The sequence below is a fragment of the Hesperophylax consimilis genome, chromosome 17 (assembly GCF_061612785.1).
Source record: "Hesperophylax consimilis isolate HC1 chromosome 17, BYU_Hcon_1.0, whole genome shotgun sequence".
Classification (NCBI taxonomy): Eukaryota; Metazoa; Arthropoda; class Insecta; order Trichoptera; family Limnephilidae; genus Hesperophylax; species Hesperophylax consimilis.
In genome coordinates this window covers 3,169,503-3,186,444 of record NC_142852.1, presented here as the reverse complement: position 1 = coordinate 3,186,444, position 16,942 = coordinate 3,169,503, and the positions used below count along the sequence as shown (strand labels likewise).

The 16,942-nt window shown below is 34.6% G+C and overlaps 1 pseudogene; it reads right to left on the bottom strand.

Annotated features, from left to right (window-relative positions):
- Window positions 1-16,942, bottom strand: part of LOC149415782 (uncharacterized) — a 39,511-nt pseudogene that overhangs the window by 5,248 nt on the left and 17,321 nt on the right.

The window sequence follows — 16,942 nt, the reverse complement described above, 5'->3', positions numbered from 1 at the left end:
CAAGATGGATATTAATTGTTCTTTAATTTAGGCAATTTTGTTCACTTTCATCGCCAGTTATCAAATCATCCATATAAAAGTTATGTTTTATAATTTGACTGACCTTATGATTTTTTTCGAGATTTTCATTTGCCAACTGCTCCAGGCATTTGGTTGCCAAAAATGATGAAGGCCCCAAACCATAGGTGACGGTATTGAGATGATAATGTTGAATTTCTTCATCGGGAGAGTTTCTCCATACTATGCGTTGCAGATCCCTATCTTCAGGTTGCACCAATATCTGCCTGTACATTTTCTCGATATCAGCTGTTAATGCATACTTGTGCTTTCTGAAAAATCGTAATTGCGCGCATGAATCCTTTTGTAAGATTGGTCCTACCATGAGGGCATCATTTAAAGATACTCCAGTAGATGATTTTGATGATCCATCAAATACTACCCGAGTATTGGTGGTTGTACTGGACTCTTTCAACACCGCATGATGCGGTAAATAACAATAATTTTTATCCAGAGACGGCGCTTCACACCGTGTCATGTGACCTAAATCATGATATTCTTGCATAAATTCTTTGTACTTTTCCATCATATTAGGGTTTATAGAAAACTTCCTCTGCAGATTACAGAGTCTTTTTTCTGCCATAGGCAGTGTTTCGCCCAACTGTTTAATACAGGGGCGCTGCGGTAATCTTACCGTGAAACGACCCTCGTCATTTCTTTTATGCGTGTCCTTGAAATTTATTTCACATGCACGCTCCTCGTGACTTCTATGCTTAGTAGGACTTAGTTCCTCTAATTTGCAAAAATTTTCAATTTGCTTGTGTATTAAGCTGAGTGAAAGATTACATGTTTTTATTGGCCTTTTTTCTGAAGTGAAGATTGGTCCGGATACCAGCCATCCGAATTCAGTTCGTTGCAGTATTGGTCCGGAATCCTGAATCTTCATCCGGTCAGAATGTAAAATCTCCCAGAAGTTGTCAGCCCCGATCAGCATGTCTATCGGGCCGGTTTCATTAAATGTAGGATCTGCCATCTGCAATCCTTCGGGAATGCTGGCATCCTTTTTCTGAAATGAGATTTGTGGTAGGTTACTCGTCACTTCCTCCAATACTAGGCATTAAATCCTCTTTGTGAAAGATGAATAATTGGAAGATATTTCTAAATCTGTAATGTTTTTGATATGTAGAACTTTCTTATGAATACCTGTTATAGGTATATCCGCCTTCCTAATTTTTAATTGTAATTTAGTGGGAAACTCTTTGCTAACAAAATCAGATTGCGCACCTGAATCCAAGAGAATTCTAGCCTTAATTAAATTTCTCTTTTTATTTCGTACATTAATTACCGCAGTGGATAATAAAATAAAATTGTTGGAGGCTTTCGATGCATGATTACTAACTAAAGGCTCCTTAAATGAAGTGCTGCTTTCTGGATGATTTGACATTTTGCTGCCTTAGTTCTTGTATGTTCAATAGACCATTTAGCAAATTTTATAGGAGACGTTTTTTTTGTTTTTACAGGCAAATTCTAAAAAAATTTTCGATTTTGGTCATTTCGTTTAATACATATGTGTAACAGGAAATTATTAAAGATCATTTTTCGAAGATTGAAGCTATAATATGCCCATATTATGACTTTAAAGGTGGACGTTGAACATGGCTTGAAAATTATGAATGATTATTTTGGATATTGAACATATCGTCTGGAGATTGAACAATTCGGCTCACATAAGTTTGAGGTATTTTTTGTACAATTAGCCAATTAGTGGTAAATTGTATATACAGGGTGATTTTCAGATTTCAAATACTTTACTTTTATCTTAGTTAGTAGTTGACTTAAAGTATTACTTTAAAATATACAAACAGAGTCCTTGAGTTGATTTTTCACAAAAACTGCTCTATATAAATCATCCAATATTTTGGAAGTTTGAAAACAATGCACAAGTACAAAGGTACCTACCGCTAATATACTACTATCGGTTGTCGGTGCATGCGTGATGTGAAATATTCTTACATCGTACGTATTACGGCCTCCGTGGTCTAGGGGTACTCTTGACTAGAAATCCGGAGGTCGCGGATTCAAATCCCGGCGTGCGCAAGTAAATTTTATTTGATTCATTTATGTTATTTTCATAAATTATTCATTTAAAATAACATATAATCTATTTGCGGCATGTTCCAGAGAGGAAAAAATGGTGTAAAGACCACCATAAGAATTGAAATGGCTTTAGCCGTGTTTGGTGATCAGATCTGAATAGATACTCACATACCATCTCTCTTCTCCTTCCTCTCTTTCTCCTCTTCATCTCCTTCCCCTCCACACTACCTTCAGCCTCACAATATACTAATATACCCCAATTGGGGATTCCATAGTCTTACTGGCTCCAGATGGTTGGGAGCAGTTGAGACTGTGTGCGGTATTCCATAAAAAAAAATCCCGAGTGATGCGTAAAACTATTGAAGTTCAATTTTCAATTTTCACTTGAAAATTTTGTTTTATTTTTATTGTTTCGCTACCTAGATTTGATAAATGTAATTTTTAAAGTTTACTTACTTTAGAAAGATTTTTTTTTCTTTCGGAAGGTCTTATATGCCGTGAGCTTATTATTTATGTTGATTATCGTGAGTAAAATATTATTTTTTTTAAATACTTTCGGCTCTTAAAATCCTAAAATTATAATATCCCGCGATTTGGGTTATGGGTGTGCGCTATTTAACATTACATTTATTGTTGTTAGTCGTTTGCCTAGTTGGTTTTATTGTAGTTCCTACATAAGAATATGTTTATTTTTTTTATGTGACTAAAAATAACAAAAAATCAGAAACTTTTAATTGAATGAATTCAAAATTGAAATATTTGGACTTCGTTTTCATCAGCGATCTAAGCAGTGATAACGGACTATATATGTGTCGTAGATGTCTTTCAATCAGACGATGAGGATAGTCGACTTTTTGCACATTTCCATGTCCTGGCTCTTTTGTTGTATTTCTTGAATAAAAATAAGTTTTAATGCACTAATTTAATTTATTATGACTCATTTTATGTAAAGGTCCTAAGTTTGTAAATAAATAATAAATGAAGCATCCTGTATATTTGCCTAGCAAATTCAAGAAGTACATGTAAAATATTTTTTTTTTTTTTTTTTTTTTTTATATTTACTCCACACAGGAGGCCCTGAAGAAAATAATTTCCCTCGGGGCCTATGTCATCTTTGGGGATGCTGTGTGGAGGATCTTTTTTTGGAGAGGAAGGAGTGAACATGGGTCTTGAAGAGTCCCATGTTGTAGGAGGGAGGAAACACAGAGGCCGGCAGTTCGTTCCACAGCCGAGCTGTTGAACTTAAGAACGAATCGTAGAAGCGACCCGTTCTCATGTGACAAGTGTCAACTGTGTACAAATGTTGGGCGCGCGTTTGGCGTGTATCCCGACTACGCACCGGTGCCGAAGGGATCAATGATGCTAGTTCCTCAGAGCATCTTCCATTGTAATACCGATAGAACAAGGACAGCATACCTACTTGACGCCTGTGCTCTAAAGATTGCAGTCCGTTTGTTAAGATTGGGGAATCTATCAAACGGACCGCCCGTTTCTGCACAGAGTCAAGGGTTTTTTTCAGGTATTTTGGGGCTCCAGACCAGAGATGGCTGCCAAATTCGACAGTAGGGCGCACTTGCGATTTGTACAGGGTGAGCAGTTGTGTACTATTAAAGTATCTGCGGGCCCTGTACAGTACGCCCAGCTTCTGGGAGGCCAACTTTACTCTGGCTTCGATGGAGCCCCCGTACCTGAGCTGGTCACTTATAGTTACACCAAGCATATCAATGGAAGGCCTGTTCGGAAGATTGCTTCCGTTGAAGGAGACTAGATTATCATTTGGATCCCTTTTAGACGTAATCAGACAGGATTGGGTCTTTGAAACATTAAATTCGACGAGATTATTTTTACCCCAGGAGGAAATACTCTCGAGATAACCGTCCATTCTCTGCTTCAAAGCCCTCCGAGCCGTTGGAGTTTGTGTGCCCTTTGGGGGCTTGTCAAACAAAAAGCTATCATGAACTGTACTGTCATCCGCGTAACAATGAATCGGTGCACATGTCAAAAGGTCATTGATGTGCAACAAAAACAAAGTCGGAGACAGAACCGATCCCTGTGGGACGCCAGCATTTATGGAGTGCGAGGAAGAGGTGAAACCGTCAGCAACCGCCTGAATCGACCTATCCCTTAAAAAGTCAGCAATCCACGTACACAGGGATGCGGGAAGTCCGTAAGAATGCAATTTGTTGACAAGTCCTCGGTGCCAGACCCGGTCAAAGGCCTTGGATATGTCTAGTGCGACCGTTTGGGTCTCACCGTGACGTTCCAGGCACCGCCCCCAAACATGCGTCACATACGCGAGAAGATCACCGCACGAGCGGTTCCGCCGGAATCCGTATTGACGGTCGTTGATAATTTTGTTCTTCTCGAGGTATGTGAGCAGTTTGTCGTTGATCACACGTTCCATCACTTTGGACAGAACTGATGTGATCGCTATGGGGCGGTAGTTGGCCGGGTTGGAGCGGTCACCTTTCTTGGGAATAGGGTGAATGACCGCTTTTTTCCAACCAGAGGGCACAGTGCCACACTTCAGGGACATGGTGAAAAAGCATATAAATTACATAATTTTAAGACTTACCTTTCTATTTGAGCTACTGTTCTTAGGTAAATTGATTTTGGAGTCGGTGAAGTCATTTTTTAGTTCAATAACAGTATGTATTCGCAATTAAACGTATTTTTAGTGGAACAATTTCGATGTTAGAAAACAACTAAAAATCAACATGGCCGCACATTTTTACTAGCCGGCTCCTGATTGGTTGACAGTGGAGATTTTTTTTTGGAGAGACAGTGAACATTCAAGACCTCAACGTTCGGCGGGATGTTGAACAAATATCTATGAACTTTTTAAAAATGTTAAATTCATAACTTTGAGTGTTTGAATGTTCAATATCCAGGAGATTGAACAAACAAGAACTGAAACATTATTCCGTGAGTGAATATTGGCACTCGAAAAATGCTTAAAATGTCACTTAAAAACCAAACAATATGGTTTTTTTGAGCTTCATTAATGCGCAATAGGCTAATGAACATATTGGCATTCATAACTCAGTTTTGCAAAAAAAGGTCTATTGAACATACAAGAACTAGGGCGATTTGTTGTTATTATTATATGAAATGGATTTCTAAAGATACATATTCGTATAGTGCTTTATAATAATATGTTGTTTATTGCATAACTTAGAAGTTTTTATTATTATACATGTCACATAACATGTGATACACTTCAGGCCGCCGGCCGCCCAGAAAAGTCTCACAGTGAACTGGGCTGTAAACCGTTATTTTACTTTTGGTCTTTACTTTTCTGCGCGGTGGTCCTGAATTCGCGCGGGGCAAGTCAACAAATAGCGACGACAATACCGTACCGGGCTTGAAAATCAAATATTCTAACTTAAAATATTAATTTAACTATGAAATCTTAATCAATTTTTTTTTTTTTTTTAATAACATCAATTCTAATAGACGGTTACCATTGGTAAAAAAATTACTGGAATTCCTTATTGAAGAATTAATTTTTTTTCCATACAAAATCTTTAAGCGACGTGGTTCTTACAGTTTGAATGACGTCACACCCACACCGCTCGGATTCCGCTCGTTTTGGCGGGCTTAATAAAATTCAAACTTTGAGAATTAATTTAACTATCAAAACAAACTTAAAAAAAAAAAATACTCGTATTTAAGTTTGAATGCGAACATTGATAAAAAAAAAATAAAAAAATGGACTCAACTTCCTTATTCCGAGAGTATCTTCCACTGATGGCTGAGTATACACGTGAAAGAAGCAACAAGTTATGATGTACAATGTGTAATATTAACGCAATTGTTTACAACCCGAATGGCGGTTAACTGTAAATGAAAATAAAAGATCATCCGATCAGGTTAAAATCACTGGGAAAACGAGGAAACATGGAGAACGCTTTACCTTACGATTGCTGTTAGTTTCTTGAAAACCCAACTTTAATGCACGTTGATTTTCTTTTATAAAATTTCACGTCGTAAATTGCTCAAAGGTCAGCGGTAAATTCAACATCGTTGTGATTGAAACAAGTACATTTGTATAAGACATAAAAATATTATATTAGCGTTCTATTCTTAGAATAATTTCGAAGTTAACTATGTTGATTATACCCAATTGATACCCAAGACTCATATTAAGTCCAACGACTACGTAAATAATTAAACATATTTTAAGTTAAATAATTTTAACGAAAATACCAATAATAAAAAATACAAGTCCAAGTTGTACAAAACGCAATTGTAAAATTACTAGTCGTCCCTAATATTTTTAAACGGAGACATAATACACCGTTGTGGTTTCAGAGTGCCAAAATTTTACCTGTTAAGGCTATACTATGGCAAAAAGTCATAATTCGGTATATATTTACCCCGCAGCATAAAGAAAAATTAGAACATAAATACAGCACAAGATTCGCGCGCAATGACGGTTAGTAGTTCCGAAATTTAATAATAAATACGGACAGAGAACGTTTGAATAAAACATACCGAAGATATTTAATTTATTACCTGACACTATAAAGCAATGTAAGTCTATGAATAAGGTTAAATATATGGTGAAAAATTGGCTATTGGAAAAAAAATATTTACTTTAATATGTATGAAAAATTGTATAAAAAATGTTGATTCTGTAGATATTAGATGTAAATTATAACTTTTAAAAATGTATATGTAACTAAACTTTAATCACCTGTTGACAAGCCAATTCAATTGGCTTATCAGGACTTGTTTATTGATATGTTTTAACTATTTATATAATAAAAAAATAAACTAGGTTTTGTGTCACTTGTGATATATTTTATTGTCTACCGGTTTCGGTACCTCCGTACCATCATCAGGACTGTTATAAAACATATGCTATTATATACAGAAGTACACATATCAAAAAAGAAAGAGACAATATACTAAAGGGGGACAGTGTGTCAGTTGTGGTAGAGAAGTGGAGAGGGGAGTGTGGGATAAGTGAAGTAACGGGGAACACACTTAGAATTGGGCTGACAGTTAAACTGACGCACTGTCCCATTGTAGTAAACAGTCTCTTTTGTTTTTGATAATATGTGTACTTCTGTATTTAGTAGTATTAGTTTTATAACAGTCCTGATGATGGTACGGAGGTACTGAAAACGGTAGACAATAAATTATATCAATAAAGTGACAAAACATAGTATTTTCGTTTCATTTATTTAAAATTTCGAGTTAATATATATATTTTTTTTTTTTTTAAATTATATAAGTACATTTTTGTTTATTTGTTACAACATATGATCAAATATTTCAAGACCCCTCTTCCATAGAAGCATTAGCTTGTGGCTGGAAGAGGAGTATACATTGTTTTATTAGAGTAAGTAAGTAATTAAAAGTAAAATGATTTTAAAATTATTTGAAGAATGGAATGTTACTTAAGGAAACTAATTGAGATGATTTATTCTTAGGATTAATTCAATTGGAAAGAATTTTTATTTTTTGTAAGTTTGTCTTTAAAATATTTGTTCACAGTGTTTATTATTTGGATGTTATCATTAATGTTTCTAATTTCTTAAGGTAGTCGATTAAAAAAATCTATTTCTCGGTAAGTGTAATAATTTTGTGCAAAGGAAGTGTTTAATTTTGGGCATGGAAAAATATATTTAAGTCGAGTACGGCTTTCAGTTAGAAATTGATACTTGTCTTTTTCTTTTAATGATTTGAATTAATGCATTTTTAGTATAAAGATCTTTAAATGAAGGCACTTGAAATTCTTCGAATAATCGATCCGTTGGGTAATCGGAAGGCTTTCTTAATATTATTTTAATTATCAACCTTTGTACCACTTCTATTGGAGTAAGGTTAGTTTTGTATGTGGATCCCCAACTAATGATACCATATTGTAGAGTTGATTGGACCAAGGCATAATATATTAAATATAGGTTTTTTAAAGAAAAAAAATCTGATTCTTAAAAATACATATATAAATGATATCTCCCAATAGATTTAAACGGTGATAATTTTTTATATGCAGATGATACTGCAATTTTCTACTGGGGTAAAGATTTAAACATCTTACTAGAAAATACACAGAGTGACTTAAACAAAATTAACAGTTGGCTCCAATCAAATATCCTATCAATGAATTAAAAAAAACAGGATACATGATTTTAAGCTCAACTCGTAAAATAATTCCTCCTCATTTACCCTTAAAATTGAATATAACACAAAGCAAAGTAATCAAAAAACTATTTCATTTCAAACCTAGAACATCAACAAAAAAATTATACATGAAAAACAAAACTATTGGAATTAAGAAAATTATATGAATATAATACATGTCTCCTTATTTACAAAATGAATAATAAACTCATACATACAAATACAGAACTCATTAAAACGTCCCAAATACACACACACTTTACACGGCAACACGATAAAATAAATGAAAACGCCTTACATACTCATTATGTCAAACAATCCATTGGTTACGAGGGGAGCAACATATATGTATAATTGCCTCCCAGATGAAATTAAAAATGAAAAAGTGTAGGTACATTTAAAAAAAATAATTTCAGTTTTATGCTCAATCAACAAAACAATGAAAGTGAATAATATCGTTGTATAATATATTTATTTGTAATGTATTTGTTATTTCTAGTTAAATAAGTGAAAAATGTAATTTTCTTTTATCTAAAATAAAATAAATAAAAATAAAATACTTAATTCATTCTCGTGCCGCAGACAGTTCCTCCTAATTTTCTCTACAATTGGAAATAGCTTTTACCAGAATAATCTTAACAACTATTGTCAAAGTGTAAAAATTTACGAATTTGTTGAAAAGGCTTTAACGGCATTATATCTGCTTTAAGCATGTAACGAAATGTATGATTGCATGAAGGCATTTCGACAACATTTTTTTTTTTTTTTTTAATTTTTTTTTTTTTTTAAATACATAAACGGCTGTACTGCCTTTTATAAATAAACATATAACAGAGTACAAAAGTAAGAAAAATAATATCATTACATAATAATAGTTTTAAACTTAAAAATAACATACAATTATTTTGTGTATCACAACCAAAAATAACAAAAAAAGAACAATGAGAAATATCATCATTTAATTTCAACATGTCCATATTGCGCATATAAAGTTACAATATGGAAAAATAATTTTTGAGTGCATGTTTATATTGCGTTAATTTTAAGAAATAAATGTCGCCGATGTTAGCATGTTCATTTCCCAAAATGAGTAATCGACTGATTGGTGAGTAATAATGTGATAATGTATGTGTGTTATTATAGTAGAACGGTAGTCAGTCTATTGTTAGCGCGACCAGGGCAATGAAATCGTATTAGCTCTATTAAATCAGGGGTATCCAGGACCGAGTGAATTATTTTATATAATATTAATAGATCACAGATTTTTCTGCGATCTGATAAATTTACGAGATTAGTTCAGTTTAATAACAAATTATAGTCCACGGATTCTCTTGGAATACCTAATTTAAAATTAATATACCTAAGGAATCTATGCTGGACTTTTTCAATCGCTTAACCTTCCCCTTACTGTCCTAAAAAAATACACGCGTTACGGTGCTGTGTAGTCAATACACATCTTAAAATAAGCGATTTTAAATCGGAAAAATATGAATATTCATAGCCAATCGCTTATGTTTATTATATTTTATGTCAAAAGTGATAATAATTGTAATTTAATAGCTGAAAACATGAAAAAACCATCGGCAGATGCTAAAAAAACGTGCGAGGAATGCTTATCTAACGACGGTCCGTGACCGAATGGCGGCTGATTCCGCTGATGGGCGCTGGACTATACGCACACAGCTTTGCGTGTTTACGCTGCCAGTTTTGCAGGGGTTTCAAACTTAAATTTTTTTTTTAAATGAAATAAACAAATGTGTAAAAAGAAATATTATATTGAGAAACTAAACATTAAAAATTCCACATGCATTATATTTAAATATAACAGCAAACTTATGTAAGAACAAAACAATACAGCGAAATTAAATATAATAAAAATTTAAAACCAAATATATAAAATTGTTAATCTAAATTGCATCGCAATTGTGACAGGAAATATATTTTTTTTTCTTTTCTGTGGCTTTTGCATACAGATTTTTGACAAATATGACAAACTATGGTGCTTCTTTTTTGTGTTGTATGGGCAAAATCTGCAAGTTTTCGACGGTGCTCGGGACACTAGTACATTTCTTGAATCACTCGTAATATCATTCGTAACAGCAGTTGCGGGTGGTGTTTCTTGATAATATGACAAAACTGTCTCGAAAGCATCTTGTTGTTGTTTGTGAAATTTGACCGTGCTGTTTTTTCTTTTCATTACATTGGGCTTAGCCAACTCTAAACTTAGCTGTCTTATGAATAATTTCCTTTTACTTCTATTATTTTTTTCCACTCCGGATACTTTTGAATCCATAATAAATATGTGTTCAGTGCAGCAATGTCTAACATTTCCATGAACAAGCGAAACGGCCATCTTCTTGTCGACCTTACACACGAATACTCGGAGGTCATTTTGTCCCCTGTGTCAACAGCACCTTTGGTTTTATTGTAATGTAAAATAATATCTGTTTTTTTTTGTATCGATTTGGCTTATTTCATTTCCAAGGAATTGAGTTGATAAGAGCAAAACTGCTTTATTTTGCTGAGGCACATGTGATACAAGTGTTTTATTTGATATAAACCAAACTGGCTACTATACAATGGCCTTTCTTTTGATGGCAAAAACTTTTTAGGGATTTCCCTCTTATTTTTGCGAAGAGTGCCAGTTATGGTCAGATTTTTAGACAAAAGATTGTCCGCCAGTGGTACTGACGTAAAAAAATTATCTGTGGTTATGCCTCTATTGGTGCCATATTGAGGTTCCACCAATTCCATAACAACACGATTGCCTTGATTTATTTCTCTTTTATTATTTATCATACCGCTGTATATTTGCATGTTTATTTATTTATTTATTTAAGGAGAAAACACAGATACAGACAGTAATTAAAAGATAATTTTATAAAAGAATAACTTGAGAATTCGCCTGCATCCTAACTATTTCTCACTGATTGACTGGTAGATAACAATTTTAAATATTTTTTATATGTAAATAAGGTAAAATTATTTTGTATATAGATAATGCTCAGTATCAAATAAAAGTGTACACATATTTTGTAAACAAGTTTAGAGATAGATCATAAAAAAAGTACTAAAATAGACAATATTGCATTGCCGACGTCTCGATGATGATGGTGGTAATACACTCCATTCGAATCCGTGTTTTGAAACTAGTATTTCTCCCTCGTCTTCATTTTCACTAGTCGATTCCGAGTCCGATTCTTCTAAATGTTCAACCAAATCTTCAATATCTGATATGTCATTGTTCATTTCAAACTCAATATCACTATCATAATCAAGTTCTTGCGCTATCCCTTCTTCTGTTAAATTTCTGTCAGTTATTATTCTTCCTGAAAATGGAAGGGTTTTTGTAAATAATGTAAAACGCAGTATTGCTTAACGGAATATTATAACGAATAAGAAAAAAAATGTGAAATAAATATTCAAAAATAAATCTTAGATCAGTGATTAAATGACGAAAGCGCACGAATAAATAGTTACGTAATACACACTTTTCAATACTATAATATAAAGTAATAGTATAACACAGTATTCTGAAATAAATGAAAAAGTACTTACAAAAAATTATTATTTTAATTATCGAACGGAAATAATGATTCACTTTAGTACCCCTGCACAAGTTGGTCACGAGACGAAGCTACACAATGCGGCCGTAGGTATCGATGGTCTAAATAGAAAAATAGAACTGGGGACAAGTGGATTTCTCATGTGCACGCATAGCGAAGTAAAGCGGGACATCAATAGCGTGTCATTTCCTCGCACACTCTTCGCGTAGCAATGTCACACGGTTGAATGTATTGGTATATTTGCTCCCGATTTCTTACAAAAAACTCGGATTTTTAATTGAATTTGAAAACTATGTTAAATATTATTTTTTAATTCAGTGCATAAATGTATAACGGAGGAATACCTAAAATCTGAACCCAGAATTTATTATATTTATAGAGTTATTAAAGTTATTAGAAGCAATGTGTAGTAAATACACACCACAGATGAGGAAAGGTTAAATATGGATATTATAATGTGGAGCCCAAATCGTAGAGTTATATTCCAAAATGCTTCTCACTAGCGTTATGTATAAAATGCGAATAGTATCAATGTTACAAAATTGTACAATTGTCAATTAGTAAAAAAAATTCAAATTAAAATTTTGTCGGTTCTGTTATGTACGGAGACAAATACTTACATTTTAAAAAATCTGAGAGAAAAATCGTCATAACTCAAATCAATGGAACTTTTTCCTGTCTGCCAAGGTAGTACGTTCTCGAGCAGTTGAAGTACCTAGCGGCTGAGTTTACCAAATAATTCTCGCAGGTACAAGGTGTGATCTCCGGAGGGTAAATAAAAAAGAGAATATTCTAGAACGCACTAATAGCTGCTCCTACAATTTTATAGTTTTGACAGACAATTTAGAAGTGTAATAATATTATTTGAATAAATAGTTAAATTCATTATTGTACACATATTCATATATATTTTGATATTCGTCTAAGTAGTAGGTGTGACATAATTATCTTTTTTACACATACTTCGTACATTTAAGTTCTAAAAAATAATCAAATCCTTTACAATTCGATCCAGAACAAATTTAAAGAAATCGAAAGGTAATGAATATTTTGAACATTACAAATGATACATATTTTATATACTTCAAACTCTCTGGTGAAACATATCATATCTTTAACAAAAATTTATTGTGTAAATAATTTTCTTGAAGATGAATGTTAACACAAGGAACAAAAATAGGGGCCAGTCAAAGAGTCTCTTCGAGAAAATGCATAATTGCATATGAAACAAACTAGTCTTCACTGTTAGTGTGCAGGTATTTTTTCAAATTTATCTTTTGAGAACATGAATAATTGCAGCCAGAAAACGAAAAAGTGTTTTCTTAGCTGTAAGTCAGCAAGTTTCTCTTCAAGGTACACTGTTGATAACTTGCAAAGTTGCACTCGGAACAAGAAAAATTGTTTTTCTCCGCTGTGAGTCAGCATGTGATCCATCTAATGTCCAATATTTATCTTATATAGAGGTAAGATGGCCTTTCCTAGAAACTAAATATGTGCACTTGGAAAATGAAAAAGGTGTGTCGCAACTGTGAGTCAGCATGTGGCTTTTTGAGAACATCCATAGATGATCAAGGAACAAGAAAAAGTTTTTTTCCGCAGTGAGTCAGCATGCGCTTCAGATTGCCTTTTAAAACATTATAAGTGGACTTATGGAAAATAAAACAGGTTTTACGCCACTGTGAGTTAGCAAGTGGGTCTTTAGATGGGCGTTTCGCTAAGATGAAAATTTTCACACGGAACATGAAAAATGTTTTCCTCCACTGTGAGTCAGAATGTGGTTCGTAAGGTTGCTCTTGTGATAACATGAATAGTCGCACTCTGAACACGAAAGAGGATTTTTTCCACTGTGAGTCAGCATATGCCTCTTCAGATGACCCTTTTGACAACTTGCATATTTGCACACGGAACATGAAAAAGGTTTTTCTCCACTGTGAATCAGCATGTGGCTCTGTAGGTGACCCTTTCGACAACACGCATAGTTGCACACGGAACAAGAAAAAGGTTTTTCTCCACTGTGAGTCAGCATGTGGCTCGGTAGGTCGCTCTTTCGATAACATGCATAGTTGCATACGGAACACTTAAAAAGTTTTTCCCCACTGTGAGTCAGAATGTGGTTCGTAAGGTTGCTCTTGTGATAACATGCATAGTCGCACTCTGAACACGAAAGAGGTTTTTTTCCACTGTGAGTCAGCATATGCCTCTTCAGATGACCCTTTTGACAACTTGCATATTTGCACACGGAACATGAAAAAGGTTTTTCTCCACTGTGAATCAGCATGTGGCTCTGTAGGTGCCTCTTTTGAAAAAACGCATAGTTGCACAGGGAACATGAAAAAGGTTTTTCTCCACTGTGAGTCAGCATGTGTTTCTTCAAGTTACCCTGATGATAACTTGTATAGTCGCACTCCAAACATGAAAAACGTTTTTCTCCACTGTGAGACAGCATGTGGCTCGTTAGGTCACTCTTTCGATAACATGCATAGTTGCACACGGAACATGAAAAAGGTTTTTCTCCACTGTGAGTCAGCACATGGCTCTTCAGTTGATCCCTTTGATTACATGCATAGTTGCAAGCGGAACACGAAAAAAGTTTTTCTCCACTGTGAGTCAGCATGTGCCTCTTCAGCTGACCTTTTCGACAACACGCATAGTTGCACACGGAACATGAAAAAGGTTTTTCTCCACTGTGAATCAGCATGTGGCTCTGTAGGTGACCCTTTCGACAACACGCATAGTTGCACACGGAACATGAAAATGATTTTCTCCACTGTGAGTCAGCATATGGCTCATCAGTTGACCCCTTTGATTACATGCATAGTTGCAAGCGGAACATGAAAAAAGTTTTTCTCTACTGTGAGTCAGCATGTGCCCCTTCAGCTGACCCTTTCGACAACACGCATAGTTGCACACGGAACATGAAAATGGTTTTTCTCCACTGTGATTCATCATATGGCTCTTAAGTTGACCCTTTCTATAACATGCATAGTTGCAAGCGGAACATGAAAAAGGTTTTTCTCCCGTGTGAGTAACCATGTGGCTCTTTAAATCACCCTTTCTAGAAGATGAATAGTGGCAACCGGTACAGTAAAAATATTTTTCTCTTTCATGGGTGGGTACGTTTATTGCAAAATTTGACTTAGGAGAGGAGGAGTAGTTGCTATGTGGAGGAGTGAATCCTTTTTCGACAAAATGCGTCTGAAGATCTGTCGACAAATTTGAAAAATAACATGGGTGAAAATGACTCAGTTAAACACATTTTTTCTAAACTTAGAGTAAATAAGCGAAGTAAGTTCGTAGAAAGGTTAAAAAAATAGGAGAGTCCGAATCGTTCAAGTTTACAGTGAAAAATTGGTTTTACCTGCTGCCTTGGTAATTCTTCCAAAGCGTTCTAAGCATTCCTCTTTTACATCTGGCAGTTCTATGTCAATTTTCATATAAGTAAGCCCCGCTTCATCTTCTCGGGGTCCAAGATCCGCGTTTACGGTAACTGCCTCCACATAAATGCTTCCTGTAATAAAAATGACAATAAATAGAATGTATTTTTGCATGGCCAGCCCTGAACCAAACGGCGCCAGGCGCGAGTTAAATTTTGACTGCCCTAACAGTCTCAACAGTACAAGCCAAAGCAGGATATCACTGTAATGAATAAAATGATGATTTGTGTTTTTTTGTAGCGCGGTATTTATCAAAAATAATATCAAAGGCGATGTGTTAGGTTGAGCACTCGACGCCCGGAGCGAACTGCTCCAATTGCGCCAGGATAGGGCCAGCCCTGTTTCTTCGTAAAATTGATATAAACGAGAATTTTTTTTAAATTGGTAAACAATAAACTATTTTTTACGAATAAAGATACCATTGATCAACGAGGTCAAAGTTAGATAAAAAAATAACCTCAGATGTCCGCTTCAGTGACCGATTCTTCAAAAAACAAAAACTTTCTCTAGAGCACCCGTAGTAGAGAGTTTGATTGTTTTCAGTCAATGGGATATTGTTTTTACAATCAATATTTATGTATTTTTAACGTATAATGAATACGTGTTATTTACATCATGTCCCAAATGAAATTAGGTGAAAATCGAGGAACAGACAACTTATTGTGAATTAATTTATGGTTCTTCAAAGTACAATCCCATTAAACCGCAATTAAGCAGTTTTTCAACCGGATGTTGATGTTTAATTACAATATGACATATTTTCATAATATTATGACTAATTACAATACAACTTATACCTCATATTTATCACCAACCACTGCCATAATCAAAAGTATTCCTAATACAGAGTATCTCTGCTTAGTAGCCATGTTTTCAGCATATATCTGAATCTCTGAGGTTATTCGCATTTTTTTATATTGCTTGTTAACATGTTGAATATTTTGGGCACGTTGTATTCCAGGTTTCACTGTCCGTATTTATTGTTATGTTTTGGTACAAGCATTCCTTCATTTTTTGTGAACCTAGTATTATGTTCATGTTCGACTTTCCTCTAATATTCAGAGTCAGATATATGCTGAATCAATATTTTGTGCCATAATAAGGCCTGTACCGGTGAGACAGTCAAGTTCCGATACAATAATGATATGTTTCGCCTCTGTGAAAATATCTGTTTTGGAACTTTTTTTTTTTTTTTTACAGTAATACCGCACAAGAGTCCCAACTGTTCCCGTCTGGAGCCAGTGAGACTATGGCATCCCCAATTGGGGTATGTTGTGAGGCTGAGGGTATTGGGAAGGGGAGGGAGATGGGGAAGAGGAAGGTGGGGAAGTACCTGGCTATTCAGATCTGGTCACCAAACACGGCTAAAGCCATTTCAAGCAACGTTTCAATTCTGAATGGTGGTCTTACACCAGGGCGATACTGAGAGTATCTTCCACTCTGGAACGTGCCGCAAATATACTATATATTATTTTAAATTAATTAATTGTGAAATAACACAAATTAATCAAATAAAATTTATTTGCGCACGCCGGGTTCGAACCCGCGACCTTCGGATCTGTAGTCAAAAGCGTATACCACTAGACCACGCCGGCCGTCAAAACTAGTAATTTAATCATAGAATTTTATACTAATTGTAGGTAATTTAGGTTAGTTTTGCAAGAGTGTCCCCATGTGGTTATTCCATATCGTAAAGTAGATTCTGCAAGTGAT